The sequence below is a fragment of the Convolutriloba macropyga genome, chromosome 11, assembly GCF_964194025.1.
Source record: "Convolutriloba macropyga chromosome 11, txConMacr16.3, whole genome shotgun sequence".
Classification (NCBI taxonomy): Eukaryota; Metazoa; Xenacoelomorpha; order Acoela; family Convolutidae; genus Convolutriloba; species Convolutriloba macropyga.
In genome coordinates, this window is record NC_134478.1 from 50,159,030 (window position 1) to 50,181,750 (window position 22,721).

General features: G+C 35.8%; 1 protein-coding gene across 2 annotated transcripts in view; it reads left to right on the forward strand.

The window, feature by feature from the left end:
- Positions 1-22,721, forward strand: part of LOC142349235 (4-galactosyl-N-acetylglucosaminide 3-alpha-L-fucosyltransferase 9-like) — a 110,051-nt gene that overhangs the window by 29,414 nt on the left and 57,916 nt on the right. The gene's annotated exons all lie outside the window — the stretch shown is intronic.

Sequence of the window (22,721 nt, forward strand, 5' to 3'; positions counted from 1 at the left end):
TTTTCAAGCAATTTTGAGAAAATAACTAGAACTGGTTTATCAATACTATCTATTCTTTAGAAAATCGAAAGTCATTTTGTGTTTTTATTTTTCATCAAAATTTGGGGGCTTTCACACAAGTTTGTGAAATGCCTTATCCTAGACCAAATCTTACTCGAAATTTGTAAATATTTGCAAATATTCGCTTCATAGTGCCAAATTTCTTAAAAAAATATAGCGAATTATCTCTCCACAAGGCCAAATTTGCAAAGCTGTTTAAAAATGTTACTTTTATTAAGAAACGAAAAAAATCTTGGAACCGAGCTGAAGAGTTTTTTCCAGCCGAGTGCTTCTTAATTTAGCAATATCGGTTAATTTCTGAAACAATTTTTGGAGAAGGCTTAATTAAAATTAAAATTGCCTAAGCGTGCAACATGTAAGAGCGTAAAAGGTGTGTGGTACAAATCATCATAATGGATAAAAAAGACTTGAATGAAAGCATTATTAAACAAACTATGCAAATTAAACATATAAAGCATAAATTAATTGAGCGAAATAATTGCTCTTCTTCTTATTCAATTAAGTAATTAAGCTTTCGGCCATTTGGGTTGAGCAATGTAGAAGCAGTTTAAAGCAAAATACTCGAACATTTGAAAAAAGGGAGAGTGGGGGAAATTGGGGATGAACAAAATGCATGATCCAGAAACAAATTGGCAAGGATTAGAAAAGCAAAGCAAACAATTTATGTTCGCACATAATGTTCCTACCCTGCTCATCCGCATTTTTTTTCTAATGCCCCAGCAAATCAGAAAAGGATTGAGAAATTTCAAAGACTCAAGACACAATGTTCAACAGACCACTAAATGAATAAAATATCACTGACTGAGAGTTGCTATTAACGAGACTATGAGACAAGACAAACGTGAAAGACTATGAGACAAGACACGTTTATTTTCAAGCAATTTTGAGAAAATAACTAGAACTGGTCTATCAATACTATCTATTCTTTAGAAAATCGAAAGACATTTTGTGTTTTTATTTTTCATCAAAATTTGGGGGCTTTCACACAAGTTTGTGAAATGCCTTATCCTAGACCAAATCTTACTCCAAATTTGTAAATATTTGCAAATTTTCGCTTCATAGTGCCAAATTTCTTAAAAAAATATAGCGAATTATCTCTCCACAAGGCCAAATTTGCAAAGCTGTTTAAAAATGTTACTTTTATTAAAAAACGAAAAAAAAGCTTGGAACCGAGCTGAAGAGCTGAACTGAGCTGAAGCCGAGTGCTTCTTAATTTAGCAATATCGGTTAATTTCTGAAACAATTTTTGGAGAAGGCTTAATTAAAATTAAAATTGCCTAAGTGTACAACATGTAAGAGCGTAAAAGGTGTGTGGTACAAATGATCATAATGGATAAAAAAGACTTGAATGAAAGCATTATTAAACAAACTATGCAAATTAAACATATAAAGCATAAATTAATTGAGCGAAATAATTGCTCTTCTTCTCATTCAGTTAATTAATCAAGCTTTCGGCCATTTGGGTTGAGCAATGTAGAAGCAGTTTAAAGCAAAATACTCGAATATTTGAAAAAAGGCAGAGTGGGGGAAATTGGGGATGAACAAAATGCATGATCCAGAAACAAATTGGCAAGGATTAGAAAAGCAAAGCAAACATTTTATGTTCGCACATAATGTTCCTACCCTGCTCATCCGCATTTTTTTTCTAATGCCCCAGCAAATCAGAAAAGGATTGAGAAATTTCAAAGACTCAAGACACAATGTTCAAAAGACCACTAAATGAATAAAATATCAATGACTGAGAGTTGCTATTAACGAGACTATGAGACAAGACAAACGTGAAAGACTTTGAGACAAGACACGTTTATTTTCAAGCAATTTTGAGAAAATAACTAGAACTGGTCTATCAATACTATCTATTCTTTAGAAAATCGAAAGACATTTTGTGTTTTTATTTTTCATCAAAATTTGGGGGCTTTCACACAAGTTTGTGAAATGCCTTATCCTAGACCAAATCTTACTCCAAATTTGTAAATATTTGCAAATTTTCGCTTCATAGTGCCAAATTTCTTAAAAAAATATAGAGAATTATCTCTCCACAAGGCCAAATTTGCAAAGCTGTTTAAAAATGTTACTTTTATTAAAAAACGAAAAAAAACTTGGAACCGAGCTGAAGAGCTGAACTGAGCTGAAGCCGAGTGCTTCTTAATTTAGCAATATCGGTTAATTTCTGAAACAATTTTTGGAGAAGGCTTAATTAAAATTAAAATTGCCTAAGTGTACAACATGTAAGAGCGTAAAAGGTGTGTGGTACAAATCATCATAATGGATAAAAAAGACTTGAATGAAAGCATTATTAAACAAACTATGCAAATTAAACATATAAAGCATAAATTAATTGAGCGAAATAATTGCTCTTCTCCTTATTCAATTAATTAATCAAGCTTTCGGCCATTTGGGTTGAGCAATGTAGAAGCAGTTTAAAGCAAAATACTCGAATATTTGAAAAAAGGGAGAGTGGGGGAAATTGGGGATGAACAAAATGCATGATCCAGAAACAAATTGGCAAGGATTAGAAAAGCAAAGCAAACAATTTATGTTCGCACATAATGTTCCTACCCTGCTCATCCGCATTTTTTTCTAATGCCCCAGCAAATCAGAAAAGGGTTGAGAAATTTCAAAGACTCAAGACACAATGTTCAACAGACCATTAAATGAATAAAATATCACTGACTGAGAGTTGCTATTAACGAGACTATGAGACAAGACAAACGTGAAAGACAAAAAGTAAACATAAGTGCACTCGGAACTCGTCGCTTTAAAAGCAAAAAACAGCAAACTAATCTAATAACAAAAATCCAGTACTAAAACAAATTTTCCAATAACATTTAAACTGATCAAATTAACAAGTACATTACCAAGAAAAAGAAAGGAGTCTTGTTTTTTGCGAGACCCCGTAACGATTTCAAAACAGAGGAAAGGGCAAAATTCAGCGATAAGGGCAACAGGTTCCATTTTTGAAAATCATTTTTTTCTGAGTGACTGAAAACAACTGATTAGGAATCAACTGAGATGTGTAAAAAGATTCACCTTTACCTCTCGATGTATAATGGAGGAATAGTTGAAACCCGTTAATTTATAACTCCTAGGGAAGCAACTGAGATCTGTCAAAATTCAGATTATGGCATTCGACTGCAAAAAGACGACAAAAACAGGCAAAAATGAATCAATTAATTTAGGAAGAACGCGGTATCGCGGCCGTTAAATGATAATCTATTGGCTGTGAAGAAAAAAATTTTCCAATTCTGATGTCTTTCAACGCCAATGTGACATCCAAATTAGTAGGATATTGTAGCAAGGAAACAAAAAAAAGAACATCAAAAAATCGCAGATATCCAAAAACACATGTTTTAAACTGAAAATGTGTAATTTAAAAGCCAGCAACCAATAGTTGAAAACAAAAGAGCGAAAGAGATTAGATCTTAACTAGATAGGAAGAGGTTGAGACTTTTTCTCCAGAGAATAGGCTACCTATTGTCAGAAAGAAGATAAAGCGTGACAAAGGCCAAAAGTGTTTTTTCATTTTCTTAAAGAATTAGTTTCAAAAGCCATAAAAACATTAAGCTTTCAACTAAAAAAAATAAATTGCAAAACTTTTGGAATCCAATTGGGCTGTAATTAAAGAGACTAAGTCGAAAGTCTGCAAAAGACAATAAACTCGAACGGAACTCAAAAATAATGAACTTTTTTAAGAAACCACAGTATATACAGACTCTGAGAAATTAAAAACCAGTAAAAACTATGGTCAATTTAGTTTAATAGTCCAGTAGTTTAATTTCTTAATTGGGCCGCACATGAAAAGGCTTTTCAATTGGCTCACCTTTTAAAGAAACAACAACAACATGAAAAATAGGCCAGTTATAGAAAACACATATAAGATTTTTTTGAAAACATTGCTGAGGCCCTAGAACTAATAGACAAAAGGCTTATCCCACAAAAAAGTTATTTTGGGCGCAACGAACGTTTGTTGAGACCTACCACTGAGGGGATAAGCTAAATTATACCAAAATCAAAAACAAAAGAAAGGGAAGTTGTAATATGCTTTTACTATTAAAAATATTTCATTTGAAAGCCATCGAAACCACTAGCTTAAATATGAAGTCCCGATGACGACATTTGGGATCTTTTATAATCCAGAGTATTTTGAACAACAAAACAAGTAAAATTTTAGAAGAAATTGCGATAGGAGCGTGTCGCAGATTTCCAAATCAATAGGTGCTCACCGAGAACCTAGTCTTTTCCCTTGTGCATTCCTTAGATGTCAATTAGACCTGACAAAAACTGATTGTTTCTCAGGCAAACAAAAAGAACCTCAAAAATCAGCTAACTAAAAATCACTACGTTTAGTTTTCGAAAAATTGTAGTACAAAGCCAAGAAACCATTATTTGAATATGAGTTTATTGTAGAAATTAAATTTTATTTCACATGGAAAAGAGTATCGAGCTGCCTCTACTGAGAGTAAGCTACAGGTTGAAAAGTGTATTATATAAAAAATATTAAAAGCAACTGAAAGCAGGGATCAGTTTTAATTGTACCAGTTGAAGAAGTCAATTTAATTTTATGATCAGTGGTACTAAGGTATGAGACCTCAAAAAATCAGGCAAAACACAAGAATGCAGTTTATATTTTTAAAAACCCTTTGCCAAAGCCTTAAAAACCGTGAGCTCATAATCAAAAGCTAATATGTTAGGTTCATTGGAGCTCAATTTTTGTTTTTGGTTTGAGTTAACTGGCACTTGATTTGAACTCATTTTTGTCAGTTATTAACATATAAAAAGGAAACTTGATTTTGAAAAAAAGATTGCCCCCAAAAAAAACAGATCAATTTTTACAATTGTTGTTTTTAGGAGTTCACGAAGAAAACAAAGTTTGCGCTGATATTAAAGTGCGTCCAATTAAAACATCTAATTGTTCGGAAAAATTGCGAAACAGATAATTTGACAGATCGAATATTTCAATATAACAAAAATATATGACGTTTTTTGGATACACTTTGAGTTAAATTAGCAAAGAATTGGCAAGTTTCAAATTCGAGAAAACTCTTATAGGAAGCGGAAACAAATTTAGCCCCTTCTGTAATATAGGAAGATTGTTGTGTTAGCGGTTTTTGGGTGCCTACTTCTGGTATACTTGAACTTAGTCGGCTAAAAAACAAATTGGCCCTTTTTTGATTAGAAATACTAAAATTCGAACTATCTAGCAAAAATTTATTGAAAAACTCGGATAGATCCATTCAACAAACCACCTCTATCTTTCGAAGTGAAACCAACGATTTTAGTTGTACTCTATTATTTTTGTACAAGTCAATCGAGTAGCAAATGCTTTCCAAACAAATTAGCAAAAAAAATTGCGTTGCGTTTGCTTATTAAGTTTCGGTTCTTTGACTTCTCAATTTGCAAAACTAGTATTTGCGTTGCGAATGGCTCAATACCAAATTGGACTGATTTGTAGCAGTGCAAATTGGAGAATGAAATTGAGATTAAGGTAAAACTGAGATTCAAAGGAAGTAACATTATTTCAGAAGTTAATCACATATAAGGAAGTGTTCAAGAAATGTTTAAATGCGTGATTAGACAGTTTCCTGTCTAGAATTTGAACAGACATTAGAATATGTATGAAGAACTAGAATAAATAACTAAATGGAATCACCTGTCCTTCAAATGATGAACAAGAACTAGAATACGGTAATGGATATTCTGAAGGTAATATTCATCCCGTATGACATTTCCCCCCTGTCGGAGAAAAAAAAAATAAAATCAGAAAACTAGTACTTATTCACCGGTTATTTACGTAGTAAAATTTTAAATTATAAAATAGATATAGCTCAAAGAGTTTTTGAGTTTAATCCAATTCAGAATGTGCCTCTGCTTCTAAAACTGTCATTTCTCTAGGTAGATTTGGTTTAAGATCCATGGACTATCTCTCATTAGGATTTCGTGGTGACACTTCCCCCAATGAATGTATTATCTGAGATAGATATCTCAGCTGAATAACCTGCAGTATGCTGTATATTTTCTACAATTGAAGACGATGTTATTACCTTTTTCTGCTTTTTAGCAAACGTTTTCTCCTTTTGATTGACAATGTGTCAGAGTCTGACGTATCGCTCAACGTAATTTTCCGCTTCTCTTTGCGCAAGATGGGTGTTAGTTGTCTTGGTGTAATCGATTGCGTTGCAAATGGTCCAGCATGAATCGGTTGTGTAGGCGGTGCAGCAAGTGTTATAGGTGGACTGAAATGGCGGATTTGTGTTAAATCTGGTCTATTAACAAAAGCATTGTCGTGTTTTGGATTACATTTAGGAATGCGCTTTCTGAGTGCACGTGCCACGTTACTCGAGGTCGATATACATGATCGTCCTGACGAAATGACACTGACATTACCGGCTGTCGTTTGTTTCGCTTGATCTTTTTGCTACCCAAGTTTTCTCGGTTTAGATCTTTTCAAAGATTTACGTTTTTCTGCTCGAGTGTTTTCTCGTGAATTTTCTTAGGTCTTCTTTCTATGTACCGTTCCAACTCTGTGTCTCGTTCGTTTCTGGTTCCGAATTTTGCAATGTCGGAATTTCTAACTCAAACTTCCGGTCTATTCGATTCTTTTATGATACTCGTTGTTGGGCTGACTTTACCAAATGTGCTACTTGGGGCAAGAATCTCATAGAGCCCGTCGAAGTTCTTTTTCTGCTTTGGCTGGCGTGAATTTTTCGTGCAATGTTTACTTGAACGCTGAGTTTGCTCCGCGGAATTGGTCTTGCGATGCCTTCCAACCATATGAACCGCGACTCGTCGTCTTCCATCTTTGATTGTTCTTTCTGAGCTAGGATATTTGCTGCGCAAATCATTTCTCTATTTCTGTGTCAGAAAACAATGCCATGTCCGCCGATTGTTCTTCTGTCAAATATGACCTGCCCGGAATTGTATCTTCATCGCTTTCTGCTTGTTGCTGGACAACTGCAAGGCCAAGACTGTTGAAGAGGTCTCTTCCGATGATGATTTTATGTCTGTCATGTCGAGTCATTGTATGTAACCATTGTTGCGAGTTGTCCAAGCACTTTAATTGGCTCATTTGAAAAAGTTTTCAAGTCCTTGTTTTGTTTTGTAGTGACCCGTTTTGCAGATGGTGTAGTTAGTTGTATTCTGTTTTCCAGCGTTTTGTTGATGAGACTGACTACACTTCGAGAATGAATCATTGCATTTGCTTGTACATTTCCAAACTGTATTTTAGCATTTAAAGGATCCAGTTGGTTTGCCGAATCACAAGAGATGGCAGCCACATAATCATCTGAATCGCTATCATAGTTGGAGTCATAGACTTGATCATAGAGTTGTTGATAGCTCGTGATATAATTGACTGATTCTTTGTCATCACTTTTTTCAGTAGAGTTTTCAATTTGGTTAACGTTCGTTTGCGGAGGTTCAGATGATTGTCCTTGTGGTTTTTTCAGTTTTCTGCATTTCTTCGCAAAATGTCTGGCTATACCACAATTATTGCACTTTTTTCCATTCGCGGGACAAATTTGACGGTGGTTGTGACTTCTTCGCTCGCCACAATTGGCAAACATGCTAGTATACTGGTAGTTCTGCGGGACAGTTGAGTACCAAGTGAAGTCCTTACGAGTTGGTTGATAATTCTCATTGCGATTGCGGGCTTGGAAATTGTTGACAGCATTAACCGACTTGGTGACTATATTCAAATATTGATTTATTTTCTACTGGTTTTGTGCCCCCATTTCCAATTGTATTGCGACCTCGATAGCTTTTGTTGGTAAAAAGATTTCTTTCAACAATTGTTTTTGAGTATCATGGTCCATCATGTTAAGTATAAATGTGTCTTTGATAAGAGTAGTTTCCTCATCCCCGAGACTGTAGTTTTCCACCTGTTCGATTAAGCGACCGTAAAAACTATCAACGGATTCGCTCTTTTGTTGCTTTGATGACCAGAATACGAAACGATCATACGTGATAATACTAACTTTAGTGAAGGCATCATCCATCGCCTGCTAAAGTTCTTTGAATGGTTCTTTCTCGATTTGAAAGTGAGGGTGTTTACTTTTTAAGATACGACGTCCTTCGGTTCCGATGCTTAAGTAAAGTAGTGATGCACATTTCTGCTCGCTAATTCCTCAAGGTTTAACCCCGCACAAAATGCCAAATTCATCGATCTTTTTACATCGATTTTGCCGCTTTACCTTTAATTGCTGATTGCTAACTTTTCGGTCTCTTTCTGTTGCTTGTGTATGGTTCTCCACAAGCTCCTTCTATGTCGGTTCGGGTGGGTATGTTACTGTAGAAGGTGATCCATTCAAAAGGAGTTCAATTTGAATCCCTTCTTTCGCCAACAATGCCAACTACCATTGTTGCGTCCATTTCTCCCACGAAAGTGGTGCAGTGACCGTTGGTTTCTCCCAGAAAGCGCAACGTAAAGGGGCGTCTTTCGAGACTCAGCTGCTGACTGCGGCATGTTGTACTCGATTAATTTTGTACAAGTCAATCGAGTAGCAAATGATTTCCAAACAAATCAGCAAAAATATTTGCTTGCGTTTGCTTATTAAGTTTCGGTTCTTTGACTTCTCAATTTGCGAAACTGGTATTTGCGGTGCGAGTGTCTCAATACCAAATTGACTAATGTTAAATTAGAACTGAATTGTAGCAGTGCAAATTGGAGAATGAAATTAAGGTTAAGGTAAAACTGAGATTAAAAGGAAGTAACATTATTTCAGAAGTTAATCACATATAAGGAAGTGTTCAAGAAAAGTTTAAATGCGTGATCAGTCAATTTCCTAGAATTTGAACAGACGTTAGAATATGTATGAAGTACTAAAATAAATAACTAAATGGAATCACGTGCCCTTCAAATGATGAACACGAACTAGAATACGGCAATGGATATTCTGAAGGTAATATCCATCCCGTATGACAATTTTAATAGAATTTTAAACTTATGAAAAACTTCATCTAAAATTAGGTAAAAAAGAACAAAATCAACGGAATTCGGTCTTCTATTCACAAAATTATTGAAAACAATTTTCTTTAAGATATTTTCTACGTTGGACGGGCTTTTTTAGTGATACCGCTCACAACTCTCTACGATGAATAGATCGATCGGCAAAAACTTACCGAACAAAAAAACTATTTGAGTTTATAGTTCTTCCTTCCCACTATAGTCGGGACGGAACAACAAACGGTGCTTTTTTAACAACGTATGCAAAATATAGTGCAAAGCTCAGCAAAATGTGTGTCTGAAAACAACTGTGATCTGACATACTAAAGCGTGTTTCTATGATTTGACAATTCAAAATTGTGTGGCTTTGAACCGTCAAAAAATCGGACGAAACCAGAAGATCAATGATAGACGCTAAAATTATTTTAAATATTAGGTAAATACGAGTATTGCAGATCATCAAATAAGCTTATTCGCAAATAACTGGTTGGTTTGGTAGCAGCAAACGAAACACGAGCTGAAAGAAGTACAATTTTCACTACGCAGCAGTGGATCAAAAGCTCTCGGAGTAAAAATTAAAAAACACAGCAGCAAGCCTAAAGCCGGCTGAGATGAACTCGCTTTCTTCGCCCCTTAGCAGGCAAAATAATTGCTGAAATGAACATTTTTTAATTACAGAACAACGAGCAGAGCACCATCTGGACGGAAAAGACTTTTGTTAGTGTGAATACTGGGTCAGGCTTCTGGTATACCGGTTTAATGATTCAAAATACCGCAATAAAAATTATCAATCAGATCCTGTATCTATTGACCACGAATAACACACACCAGAGCACGTTTTTTTGTATCAAGTCTTTGCATTCCCACCTAAATGAGACTGGAATTTCAAAAACGCTAAACCTGATTGACTATATTTTGTTAAAAAAGTTTGGTCTTCTCAGTTAAAGCTGCCCACCACGAAATCACAGCTTAAGGATATTTACACCCGGGTCGAGGTTTTTGGGTAAATTTTTGTAAGAAATTTGGTGAATGCGGTGAATGTTTGTAAAAAATGCGATGATTGCTATGAATGCGGTGACAATAAATATTTCACCGCATTTCTTACAAAAGTTCACCTCAAAATTCACCGCATTTCTTACAAAAGTTCACCGAAAAATTCACCGCATTTCTTTAAAAAATCACCGCATCGACTTATTCACTGCATCACCTAATTTCGAAACTTTTTCCGCTAATTTTGGCCTGTTCCAGGCCTATTTTTGACTACTTTTTGCGAATCTTTTGGGTAGCTTTTGCAATCTCCGTTTCTAATTTTGCCTAATTTTGGCGTTTTAAGAACCTATTTCGACCTGCCAAGACTTGGATTTAGACTGTCAAATGTAAAATTGACATGATCTTAGCTCTGAGTCAATCATGAAATGAAACTTGTGATTAGACATGACCAGTACTGAATTCGACTTGGCGTTAGGTCCGGGATACGACCACTAAGCTTAGTTTTAGGGACTAATCTAATCTAATTAGGGGATTAATCTAATTATCGATAAAACTCGTTTACCTTTCTGGCATTTCAATTTTTAACCTCCAGCTTATTGGTCAGATAACGTATATCCCCATTTCTACCCGGATCGAGGTTTGGCGGCGAAGTTTTGTAAGAAATTCGTTGAAATGCGGTGAAAAAAAATTTCACCGCGTATTTCTTACATCTTTTTGCGGTGGATTGCGATGAAAATAAATAAATCACCGCAATCTACCGCAAAAAGATGTAAGAAATACGCGGTGAACTTTTTTCACAGCATTTCAACGAATTTCTTACAAAAATTCGCCGCAAAACCTTGACTCGTGTAGTAATGGGGATATACGTTATCTGACCAATAAGCTGGAGAATAAAAATTTAAATGTCAAAAGATAAAAGAGTTTTATCGATAATTAAATTAATTGTAGCTTAGTCCCTACAACTCAGCTTAGTGGTCGTATCCCGGACCTAACGCCAAGTCGAATTCACTACTGGTCATGTCTAATCACAAGTCTCATTTTATGATTGACTCAGAGCTAAGATCATGTCAATTTTACATTTGACAGTCTAAATCCAAGTCTTGGCAGATCGAAATAGGTTCGCAAAACGCCAAATTTAGGCATAATCAGAAACGGAGATTGCAAAAACTACCCAAAAGATGCTCAAAGTAGTCAAAAATAAACCTGGAACCCAAAATTAGCGGAAAAAATTTAGAAATTAGGTCCGCACAACTCCAAAAGTTAGGCAGAAATGGCTATCAAGAACGCTAAATAAAGCCAAAATTAGCAGGTTAATTGACAGATTTTGGTCTTGAAATCGTTGAATAGCAAGGAAATTATTCGAATTTATTATTGAAATCGACCAATTTAGCGCAAAAATGACAGACATTGAATGAGATGTCTTCAAAAATCGACAGCAATATGATATAAAGTGGTCGGAATATCATCAAACAACAACGACTGGAAATTGTCCAACCAACCAATAGGAACTCAAAAACAATGCCACAACCAAATCCGTCAGCTTTGTCTACGCGTTTTTTTGAACCGATTTATGTGACGGCTAAAGAACTATGGATACTACACTTTGTTTAGATACTACATACACTACAATGCATACACTGAAAATACTCAATCCGAACTAACACAGGTGAGTACTGGTTTTTGTACCAATCAGTAGGCTGAAACGTCATGAATTTATGGCCCCTTTTCGTCATTTTGCCCCATCGATGTTCAGGACTCGTTTCCACTAACTTTTGAAGCTCGATCAATCAGATTTTTTTGCAGAACTGGGCCATTTGTTGACAAAAGGGGCAACCTCATAGTCTTTCTCATTAAGATTTCCTCCATTAAAATCATTTCCTCCTTTAAAATACTCAGCAATTTCTGTAAGATTAAAAATATTTCTCAAAATTGAGCCAAAAACGGGCTGAATTAGCTGCAAAATTGCTGAAAACGAAATTAAAAATGGCCCATTGTAGTGCCGTTTGGTGTCCATTGGTATCAGTTCGGTATCATTTTTCAAGACCACGAGAAAGAAGCCAGAAATCAATCCCAAAAGGTACCACGTTAATATTTTTTTAAGAAATTTTCACTCGAATCTTTTTCTTTGAAAAATTGATTTTGACTTGGGTATCAACTTGCATGTGTTATCCATGTCTTGCACATCTTGTTATCCAAGATTTAGTCAGACTTCTAAGACTTTTGATTAGTTTTGCCTCGTACTGAAAAACGAAATAAGACTTGTATTTAGACTCGCTAAGTACTGATTCGGACTTGACGTTAGGTCCGGTGCGCTATATCGTGCGCTATAATGGATTAGATAATGTAGAAACTCATGTGGAAAAGAATGTAGGATAATTAACCTCAAAAAAGCCGACATTGCAGAAACTGCGCTGAAAAATCTGGATTCAAGATGTCAGCGCCGCTTCCATGCTTTATTTTTTTAGAAGATGAGCTAAATGCGAAGAATTAATGTAGTGAATGTGCCCAACTTTCAAAAATCTAAGCTGATTTCATTGCCTTTTTTTATAAAGCTGTTTACTAATATGCGCATTGAAACTGGTACGGGTAATTATTGCGCTCTTTGATTTGAACTTGTTGATGTTCCCGGGTCGAGAAAAAATCGGAAAATATTTAAGATAAACTGTGAAAAGTTGTTGTTTTTTCACCACAAATTTCGTACAAGATTTTGCGGTGAAATGCGGTGAATGCAGTGAAATTATGTAAGTTCACCGCTAGAGTAAGTGGTGACTTACAAAAATTCACCAGCATTCACCACTAAAATATGTAAGTTCACCACTATATTAAGCGATGAAATTAAATATTTTAGCGGTGAATTGTGGTGAATTTTTGTAAGATCAACGCTTACTCTAGCAGTGAACTTATATAATTTCACCGCATTCACCGCATTTCACCGCAAAATTTTGCACAAGTTTTGCGGTGAAAAAAGAACAATTTTTCGTCGCTTACCTTACCTAGTTTTACGATTTTGTGCGTTCAGATTTTTGTAGCAGTAAACTTTTCTTAGCTTTTGCATGAGACTTTTTAGCTTCTTCGGAGACTAGAGCCATATTCTCTTCATTCACTGCATTCTCTGCTGATCTCTCAAATTTAACACTTTTTTCAAAGCGTTGGGTTCATGTTATTTCACCACTAATTTAAGCGGTGAATTTATATAGTTTCATCGCATTCGCTGCTGTTCTCACACAATTTAAACCATTTTTCTAAGCGGTGAATTTATTTCACCACTAAATTAAGCGCTGAATTTATGTAATTTCACCAAATTGATTGTTCTCACACAATTTTAACATTTATCTTACATAATTCGGACACTTTTTTCCGAAGCGGTGAATTCATGTAAATTCAACGCTACCAGATGATAAAGGTTTTTTTTTCACCGCATTCACCGCCTGATTTATGTAATTTCACCGCATTCATCGCTTATCTTACAAAATTTCCCGCATTCACCGCTTATCTTACATAATTTTGCGTTGAATGGCGGTGACACCTCGACCCGGGAACGGGCGGGAAAAGAATGACGGAATTTTGCAATATTAAGCGGTGAAATTACATATTTTAGCGGTGAATTGTGGTGAATTTTTGTAAGATCACCGCTTGCTCTAGCGGTGATCTTACATAATTTCACCGCATTCATCGCATTTCACCGCAAAATTATGTGCGAAATTTGCGGTGAAAAAACTAACTTTTCACCGCTTATCTTACATAATTTTCCGTTGAATGGCATTTACACCTCGACCCGCCCGGGTCGAGAAAAAATCGGAAAAATATGTAAGATAAGCGGTGAAAAGTTAGTTTTTTCACCGCAAATTTCGTACATAATTTTGCGGTGAAATGCGATGAATGCGGTGAAATTATGTAAGATCACCGCTAGAGCAAGCGGTGATCTTACATAATTTCACCGCATTCATCGCATTTCACCGCAAAATTATGTACGAAATTTGCGGTGAAAAAACTAACTTTTCACCGCTTATCTTACATATTTTTCCAATTTTTGCGGTGAATTTTTATATGACCACAGCTTACTCAAGCGGTGAACTTACATAAATTCACCGCTTATCTTACATATTTTTCCGATTTTTTGCGTTCAGGTGTTTGCTGCAGTAAATTTGTCTTAGCTTTTGCATGGGCCTTTTTAGCTTCTTTGAGACCTAGAGCCGGCGCATTACTGTGCTCCTTAAGGAGCGCACCTGACCTAGCCGCCAAAGAAAAAAAACAAAGACCCTAAATAGCTAAGACTAATGCGCGAAGGGGTCACAAACAAGGGCGGGGGGTTATCGCGCCGCGCGAAGGGGTCACAAACAAGGGCGGGGGGTTATCGCGCTAAAGAAAGAAAGAGACAAACATATAAATGAACATCTAAATGCACAAGAAAGGGGGCAGAGAGAGGGCGGGGGGTATTGTGCTGCGCGAAGGGGTCACAAACAAGGGCGGGGGTTATCGCGCTGAAGAAACAAACAAACAAACATATAAATGAACATCTAAAAGCACAAGAAAGGGGACTCAGAAAAGAGGTGGGGTTCAAGCGGAAAGCGAGAGCAGCGACGAAAAACGAACAAGCACGCGAACAGCGAGCGAGCGCAAAACGAGCGAAACAAAAACGAACGAGCGTGAAAACGAACGAGCGAAAAGCGAGCGACCGCAAAATGAGCGTGACAAAAACGAACGAGCGTGCAAGCGAACACACGAAAAGCGAGCGAGAGCAAAACGAAAACAACGAGCGTGAAAGCGAACGAGCGAAAAGCGAGCGAGCGGGAAACGAAGAGCCTGAAAGCGAACAAACGGAAAACGAGCGAGCGCAAAACGAGCAAAACGAAACCGGACGACCGTGACATCGAGCGAACGACCGAATTTGCCCAGAAGGCAATCCTAAAAAGCAGAAAAGGACTTTGCCATAAGCAAAGAAAACTGGAGAGAGAGAGAGAAAGAGAGAGAGAGAGAGAGAGAGAGAGAGAGAGAGAGAGAGAGAGAAGCGAGCAGATGCCCAGAAGGCAACAAAAAGAGGCGAGGAGCGCGCGAGAGAGAGGAAGAAAGAAAGAGTGAGAGAAAAAAGAGAGACTGAAGAGAGAGAGAGAGAGAGAGAGAGAGAGAGGGAGAGAGAGAGCAGACAGAGAGACAGACTGAGAGAGAGAGAGAAAGATAGAAAAAGAGGAAAAGAAAGAGAGAAGAAACAATTTTTGTTGAAACGCTATAGTTTTTGAGCTCAAAATTTGACGACAAATCCACTTCTGTTTTCGAAAACCAGCTAGGTCAAAAATTCATTCGTTTTCAGACTCTATTCTAATGCTGACACTCCTCCTTAGACCCTCAAATTATTTGAATAAGTCCTTGACTAGACTGAAAAACGATTTATGTTGAAACTCTAAATAGGTGTTTTTGAAGCTCGAAATTTAACAACATATCGACAACTTTTTTTGTACACCAGCTAGGTCAAAAATTCATTCGCTTTCAGACTCTATTCCAATGTTGACACTCCTCCTTAGACCCTCAAATTAATTGAATAAGTCCTTGACTAGACTGAAAAGCGATTTATGTTGAAACAGTAAATAGGTGTTTTCAGAGCTCGAAATTTAACAACGTATCGACAACTTTTTTTGCAGACCAGCTAGGTCAAAAATTCATTCGCTTTCAGACTCTTTTCCAATGCTGACACTCCTTCTTAGACCCTCAAATTAATTGAATAAGTCCTTGACTAGACTGAAAAACGATTTATGTTGAAACACTAAATAGGTGTTTTCAGAGCTCGAAATTTAACAACGTATCGACAACTTTTTTTGCAGACAAGCTAGGTCAAAAATTCATTCGCTATCATACTCTATTCCAATGTTGACACTCCTCCTTAGACCCTCAAATTAATTGAATAAGTCCTTGACGAGACTGAAAAACGATTTATGTTGAAACACTAAATAGGTGTTTTCAGAGCTCGAAATTTAACAACGTATCGACAATTTTTTTTGGTAGAACAGATAGGTCAAAAATTCATTCGCTTTCATACTCTATTGCAATGTTGACACTCCTCCTTAGACACTCAAATTAATTGAGTAAGTCCTTGACTAGACTGAAAAACGATTTATGTTGAAACAATTAATAGGTGTTTTCAGAGCTCGAAACTTAACGACGTATCGACAACTTTTTTTGTTGACCAGCTAGGTCAAAAATTCATTCGCTATCATACTCTATTCCAATGTTGACACTCCTCCTTAGACCCTCAAATAAATTGAATAAGTCCTTGACTAGACTGAAAAACGATTTCTGTTGAAACACTAAATAGGTGTTTTCAGAGCTCGAAATTTAACAACGTATCGACAACTATTTTTGTAGAACAGCTAGGTCAAAAATTCATTCGCTTTCATACTCTATTGCAATGTTGACACTCCTCCTTAGACCCTCAAATTAATTGAATAAGTCCTTGACTAGACTGAAAAACGATTTATGTTGAAACACTAAATAGGTGTTTTGAGAGCTCGAAATTTAACAACGTATCGACAACTTTTTTGTAGACCAGCTAGGTCAAAAATTCTTTCGCTTATAGACTCTATTCCAACGTGGACACTCCTCCTTAGACCCTCAAATAATTTGAATAAGTCCTTGACTAGACTGAAAAACGATTTATGTTGAAACACTTAATAGGTGTTTTCAGAGCTCGAAATTTAACAACGTATCGGCAACTTTTTTTGTAGAACAGCTAGGCCAAAAAATCATTCGCTTTCATACTCTAATCCAATGTTGACACTCCTCTTCAGACCCTCAGATTAATTGAATAGGTTCTTGACTAGACTGAAAAACGACTTATGTTGAAACACTAAATAGGTGTTTTCAGAGCTCGAAATTTAACAACGTATCGACAACTTCTTTTGCAGACCAGCTAGGTGAAAAATTCATTCAATTTCAGACTGTTTTCCAATGCTGACACTCCTTCTTAGACCCTCAAATTAATTGAATAAGTCCTTGACTAGACTGAAAAACGAGTTATGTTGAAACACTAAATAGGTGTTTTCAGAGCTCGAAATTTAACAACGTATCGACAACTTTTTTTGTAGAACAGCTAGGCCAAAAAATCATTCGCTATCATACTCTATTCCAATGTTGACACTCCTCCTTAGACCCTCAAATTAATTGAATAAGTCCTTGACTAGACTGAAAAACGATTTATGTTGAAACACTAAATAGGTGTTTTCAGAGCTCGAAATTTAACAACGCATCGACAACTTTTTTTTGTAGACAGGCTAGGTGAAAACTTCATTCGCTTTCAGACTCTATTCCAATGTTGACACTCCTCCTTAGACCCTCAAATAAATTGAATAAGTCCTTGACTAGACTGAAAAACGATTTCTGTTGAAACAATAAATAGGTGTTTTCAGAGCTCGAAATTTAACAACGTATCGACAACTTTTTTTGCAGACCAGCTAGGTCAAAAATTCATTCGCTTTCAGACTCTTTTCCAATGCTGACACTCCTTCTTAGACCCTCAAATAAATTGAATAAGTCCTTGACTAGACTGAAAAACGATTTCTGTTGAAACACTAAATAGGTGTTTTCAGAGCTCGAAATTTAACACCGTATCGACAACTATTTTTGTAGAACAGCTAGGTCAAAAATTCATTCGCTTTCATACTCTATTGCAATGTTGACACTCCTCCTTAGACCCTCAAATTAATTGAATAAATCCTTGACTAGACTGAAAAACGATTTATGTTGAAACACTTAATAGGTGTTTTCAGAGCTCGAAATTTAACAACGTATCGACAACTTTTTTGTAGACCAGCTAGGTCAAATGTTCATTCGCTTTCAGACTCTATTCTAATGTTGACACTCCTCCTTAGACCCTCAAATTAATTGAAAAAGTCCTTGACTAGACTGAAAAACGATTTATGTTGAAACACTTAATAGGTGTTTTCAGAGCTCAAAATTTAACAACGTATCGACAACTTTTTTTGTAGAACATCTAGGCCAAAAAATCATTCGCTATCATACTCTATTCCAATGTTGACACTCCTCCTTAGACCCTCAAATTAATGAATAAGTCCTTGACGAGACTGAAAAACGATTTATGTTGAAACACTAAATAGGTGTTTTCAGAGCTCGAAATTTAACAACGAATCGACAATTTTTTTTGTAGACCAGCTAAGTCAAAAATTCATTCGCTTTCAGACTCTAATCCAATGTTGACACTCCTCCTTAGACCCTCAAATAAATTGAATAAGTCCTTGACTAGACTGAAAAACGATTTATGTTGAAACACTAAATAGGTGTTTTCAGAGCTCGAAATTTAACAACGTATCGACAACTTTTTTTGTAGAACAGCTAGGCCAAAAAATCATTCGCTATCATACTCTTTTCCAATGTTGACACTCCTCCTTAGACCCTCAAATTAATTGAATAAGTCCTTGACTAGACTGAAAAACGATTTCTGTTGAAACACTTAATAGGTGTTTTCAGAGCTCGAAATTTAACAACGTATCGACAACTTTTTTTGTAGAACAGCTAGGCCAAAAAATCATTCGCTATCATACTCTATTCCAATGTTGACACTCCTCCTTAGACCCTCAAATTAATGAATAAGTCCTTGACGAGACTGAAAAACGATTTATGTTGAAACACTAATTAGGTGTTTTCAGAGCTCGAAATTTAACAACGAATCGACAATTTTTTTTGTAGACCAGCTAAGTCAAAAATTCATTCGCTTTCAGACTCTAATCCAATGTTGACACTCCTCCTTAGACCCTCAAATAAATTGAATAACTTGACTAGACTGAAAAACGATTTATGTTGAAACACTAAATAGGTGTTTTCAGAGCTCGAAATTTAACAACGTATCGACAACTTTTTTTGTAGAACAGCTAGGCCAAAAAATCATTCGCTATCATACTCTTTTCCAATGTTGACAATCCTCCTTAGACCCTCAAATTATTTGAATAAGTCCTTGACTAGACTGAAAAACGATTTCTGTTGAAACACTTAATAGGTGTTTTCAGAGCTCGAAATTTAACAACGTATCGACAACTTTTTTTGTAGACCAGCTAGGTCAAAAATTCATTCGCTTTCAGACTCTATTCTAATGTTGACACTCCTCCTTAGACCCTCAAATTAATTGAAAAAGTCCTTGACTAGACTGAAAAACGATTTATGTTGAAACACATAATAGGTGTTTTCAGAGCTCAAAATTTAACAACGTATCGACAACTTTTTTTGTAGAACATCTAGGCCAAAAAATCATTCGCTATCATACTCTATTCCAATGTTGACACTCCTCCTTAGACCCTCAAATTAATGAATAAGTCCTTGACGAGACTGAAAAACGATTTATGTTGAAACACTAAATAGTTTATTTCAGAGCTCGAAATTTAACAACGAATCGACAATTTTTTTTGTAGACCAGCTAAGTCAAAAATTCATTCGCTTTCAGACTCTAATCCAATGTTGACACTCCTCCTTAGACCCTCAAATAAATTGAATAAGTCCTTGACTAGACTGAAAAACGATTTATGTTGAAACACTTAATAGGTGTTTTCAGAGCTCGAAATTTAACAACGTATCGACAACTTTTTTGTAGAACAGCTAGGCCAAAAAATCATTCGCTATCATACTCTTTTCCAATGTTGACACTCCTCCTTAGACCCTCAAATTAATTGAATAAGTCCTTGACTAGACTGAAAAACGATTTCTGTTGAAACACTTAATAGGTGTTTTCAGAGCTCGAAATTTAACAACGTATCGACAACTTTTTTTGTAGAACAGCTAGGCCAAAAAATCATTCGCTATCATACTCTATTCCAATGTTGACACTCCTCCTTAGACCCTCAAATTAATGAATAAGTCCTTGACGAGACTGAAAAACGATTTATGTTGAAACACTAATTAGGTGTTTTCAGAGCTCGAAATTTAACAACGAATCGACAATTTTTTTTGTAGACCAGCTAAGTCAAAAATTCATTCGCTTTCAGACTCTAATCCAATGTTGACACTCCTCCTTAGACGCTCAAATAAATTGAATAAGTCCTTGACTAGACTGAAAAACGATTTATGTTGAAACACTAAATAGGTGTTTTCAGAGCTCGAAATTTAACAACGTATCGACAACTTTTTTTGTAGAACAGCTAGGCCAAAAAATCATTCGCTATCATACTCTTTTCCAATGTTGACAATCCTCCTTAGACCCTCAAATTAATTGAATAAGTCCTTGACTAGACTGAAAAACGATTTCTGTTGAAACACTTAATAGGTGTTTTCAGAGCTCGAAATTTAACAACGTATCGACAACTTTTTTTGTAGACCAGCTAGGTCAAAAATTCATTCGCTTTCAGACTCTATTCTAATGTTGACACTCCTCCTTAGACCCTCAAATTAATTGAAAAAGTCCTTGACTAGACTGAAAAACGATTTATGTTGAAACACATAATAGGTGTTTTCAGAGCTCAAAATTTAACAACGTATCGACAACTTTTTTTGTAGAACATCTAGGCCAAAAAATCATTCGCTATCATACTCTATTCCAATGTTGACACTCCTCCTTAGACCCTCAAATTAATGAATAAGTCCTTGACGAGACTGAAAAACGATTTATGTTGAAACACTAAATAGTTTATTTCAGAGCTCGAAATTTAACAACGAATCGACAATTTTTTTTGTAGACCAGCTAAGTCAAAAATTCATTCGCTTTCAGACTCTAATCCAATGTTGACACTCCTCCTTAGACCCTCAAATAAATTGAATAAGTCCTTGACTAGACTGAAAAACGATTTATGTTGAAACACTAAATAGGTGTTTTCAGAGCTCGAAATTTAACAACGCATCGACAACTTTTTTTGTAGAACAGCTAGGCCAAAAAATCATTCGCTATCATACTCTTTGCCAATGTTGACACTCCTCCTTAGACCCTCAAATTAATTGAATAAGTCCTTGACTAGACTGAAAAACGATTTCTGTTGAAACACTTAATAGGTGTTTTCAGAGCTCGAAATTTAACAACGTATCGACAACTTTTTTGTAGAACAGCTAGGCCAAAAAATGATTCGCTATCATACTCTATTCCAATGTTGACACTCCTCCTTAGACCCTCAAATTAATTGAACAAGTCCTTGACCAGACTGAAAAACGATTTATGTTGAAACACTAAATAGGTGTTTTCAGAGCTCAAAATTTAACAACGTATCGACAACTTTTTTTGTAGAACAGCTAGACCAAAAAATCATTCGCTATCATACTCTATTCCAATGTTGACACTCCTCCTTAGACCCTCAAACAAATTGAATAAGTCCTTGACGAGACTGAAAAACGATTTATGTTGAAACACTAAATAGGTGTTTTCAGAGCTCGAAATTTAACAACGTATCGACAATTTTTTTTGTAGACCAGCTAAGTCAAAAATTCATTCGCTTTCAGACTCTAATCCAATGTTGACACTCCTCCTTAGACCCTCAAATAAATTGAATAAGTCCTTGACTAGACTGAAAAACGATTTATGTTGAAACACTAAATAGCTGTTTTCAGAGCTCGAAATTTAACAACGTATCGACAACTTTTTTTGTAGAACAGCTAGGCCAAAAAATCATTCGCTATCATACTCTATTCCAATGTTGACACTCCTCCTTAGACCCTCAAATTTATTGAATAAGTCCTTGACTAGACTGAAAAACGATTTCTGTTGAAACACTTAATAGGTGTTTTCAGAGCTCGAAATTTAACAACGTATCGACAACTTTTTTTGTAGAACAGCTAGGCCAAAAAATCATTCGCTATCATACTCTATTCCAATGTTGACACTCCTCCTTAGACCCTCAAATTAATTGAACAAGTCCTTGACTAGACTGAAAAACGATTTATGTTGAAACACTAAATAGGTGTTTTCAGAGCTCGAAATTTAACAACGAATCGACAATTTTTTTTGTAGACCAGCTAAGTCAAAAATTCATTCGCTTTCAGACTCTAATCCAATGTTGACACTCCTCCTTAGACCCTCAAATAAATTGAATAAGTCCTTGACTAGACTGAAAAACGATTTATGTTGAAACACTAAATAGGTGTTTTCAGAGCTCGAAATTTAACAACGTATCGACAACTTTTTTTGTAGAACAGCTAGGCCAAAAAATCATTCGCTATCATACTCTTTTCCAATGTTGACAATCCTCCTTAGACCCTCAAATTAATTGAATAAGTCCTTGACTAGACTGAAAAACGATTTCTGTTGAAACACTTAATAGGTGTTTTCAGAGCTCGAAATTTAACAACGTATCGACAACTTTTTTTGTAGACCAGCTAGGTCAAAAATTCATTCGTTTTCAGACTCTATTCTAATGTTGACACTCCTCCTTAGACCCTCAAATTAATTGAAAAAGTCCTTGACTAGACTGAAAAACGATTTATGTTGAAACACATAATAGGTGTTTTCAGAGCTCAAAATTTAACAACGTATCGACAACTTTTTTTGTAGAACATCTAGGCCAAAAAATCATTCGCTATCATACTCTATTACAATGTTGACACTCCTCCTTAGACCCTCAAATTAATGAATAAGTCCTTGACGAGACTGAAAAACGATTTATGTTGAAACACTAAATAGTTTATTTCAGAGCTCGAAATTTAACCACGAATCGACAATTTTTTTTGTAGACCAGCTAAGTCAAAAATTCATTCGCTTTCAGACTCTAATCCAATGTTGACACTCCTCCTTAGACCCTCAAATAAATTGAATAAG